Here is a 2,354-nt window from a genome sequence, read left to right on the forward strand (position 1 = left end):
TGGGGAGAGAACCCAGTGATTTTCTCTGGGATAGGAATTGTTTTTCTCACTTTTTATTCTTTGGGAGGAATGGAGTCACCAAAAGAGTTTCACCAATGGTCAAAACAAGAAGGTTGAATTAGATGATGGAGTGTACCCCAGAGGTCCTGACCTATTTATTTTGGGATAAATGAATGCCTAAATTAGATATGACTCCAGAAAGTGCGTACGCAAGCTTCCTCGAGTGTGAGTGTGTCTGNAGTACCATTCTCCTCGTGCTTTGGAATGAGCTTCTTGGACAAGAGTGTCCCTCTGCAATACAGGTGCTTGAAATTTCATCCTAACAAATTAAAATGCTAGTGTACCCATGTTAATACACTTAGTACCACTGTAAGAGAATACCCGAGAGTGGATATGGATAAAGGACAGATTTATTTATTAGACGGGGAGTGTTCATATCTGGCCAAGGCCTTATTTATTGCTTTGTTAGAATGTGATGGAAGGCATCACAGGACAATAAAGAATANAAGAGAACTTCAGTTAATGTAAATTGAAAACAGTTTCAAAGCCATTTTTAATTTACATTAATTCTCAGTACTTAAACACTTCCCAGTATACCCCACCTTGAGAACAGGTTTATTAAGTGTGTTTTTTGGGGGGAGTACTTTCTGACCATCAATCTTTCACCTTAAAATCTTGAAAATGTATTTTGTAAAAGAAAACAGAACTCCAAATGTCCTGTTACTAAATCATGTAGGCGGGGTATATATTTTCTGCAAAGGGCACCATTATAAACACTGTAATCTTCCCCAGTTCATAACTTCAGGTCCCATCTTTCCTGTTATCTGCAGTCAACTGCATGAGTTGTCTTGTCCTGTGTCTAAGGTGCATGTACTACCCTGTAGCCATCTGTTTTGTTTCCAGATAGATAGTTGAAAATGGAAGTGCATGTCTTCAAGTAATGGTCCAAGTGTCGGACTAACAATAGTGGAAATTCTATCCAAAGAGAAGCCATGACATGCTTCCTGTGAGTGGAAATGTCAGAGTTCTTAGTAAGAAAAAAATCATGCCAAGGTCACTAATACCCACAGTAAAAACAAGTTTCCAAGAATTGTGAAGGGAAAAAAAAATGTNTAGGGGTGATGTGGGAAGGTGTTTGGTGGTGGCCGTGGTTTCAGGCAATGTCTGAGACGCATTGACGCGTTTAGCTTATCTTAGTGGGATGTCTCTGTAGGTGAGCGGTCATCCCGGGGAGGGAGCTGTGGTTGATAGTTTCTACACACACTGTCAGCAGTCANACTGAAGACTAGCCGAGGGCTGGGCCAATTCCCCTCTCCCCTAGGCCTGGAAGTCCTCCATGTGGCTGCCCTGTGCTCATGTCCGCCCCACACCCTTCCACATGGTGTTTTCCTGTGCTTGATATACTTTATCAGTGGGTTTGTCGCAAACACTGTTGCACAGTAATTTCTGATTTTCTGTTTATATCGATAATTCAGAAAGGGATAATTTAGCCAATCTTTGGCATATCTTCTATCAAATCTCTTGATTGTTAAGGTCACAAATTTTGGTTCAAAATGGTATCAATAACATAATTAGTAACAGAGCTAGGACCCGGACATTCTAAATTCTGACTTTGGATTCAGTACTGTGTCTATTATTCCTTACTACCATTATGAAGAAAGTTTGTGAGACAGAATTGTGAAGTCCTATCTCATAGTCAGTATCTTAAATAGTATTTTTTTTAAGATTCTAGGCATCTGAATTTCCTGGACATCTTGAACTTGACGAAAGAGTCCCCTCCCTGTAATGAAAATAAAAAATAAATCAATTAAAGTTAATCAAAAGTAAAAACTTTGGCTAAAAGTTTTTTTTTTAAGTTAAAGAAAATAAAAGGGAAATTAAATTTTAGAAGTTTTTTTAAAGAAAGAAAAAGCCAGGCATAACAGCTTACTTCTGTAATCCTAGTTCTCAGGAGGATTGATGGCTGCCAGTTTTGTAACCAGCCTGAGCTGCTCCATGGCAGGAACTTCCCTGTTGAAAATGGCAGATAAAGTAAACTTCTAACGCAGTAGCTCAATTTCACAGCTTCACACACACGAGATGGGAGAATTTGTAGAATTCTTGGGTTGTAGTTTTATCATTTTACCCTTTATTTATTTATTTAGAGATGGGATCTTACTGTGTAAGATTTTTTTTTTTTTAAAGGCTAATAAAGGACGGAAGTAGTCCAAAGGCAAATGGACGGAGGAGGAGAGGGAAGCATCCAACTTAGAACCAGACATAGCTTTTGTTTTCCATTCTCTAGGTACCTTTAAAACAAGGCAGGAGTCTTATGGATTGGATCCGACTGACCAAGAGTGGAAAGGACTTAACAG

The sequence above is a fragment of the Mus caroli genome, chromosome 9 (assembly GCF_900094665.2).
Source record: "Mus caroli chromosome 9, CAROLI_EIJ_v1.1, whole genome shotgun sequence".
In the NCBI taxonomy this organism is placed as follows: Eukaryota; Metazoa; Chordata; class Mammalia; order Rodentia; family Muridae; genus Mus; species Mus caroli.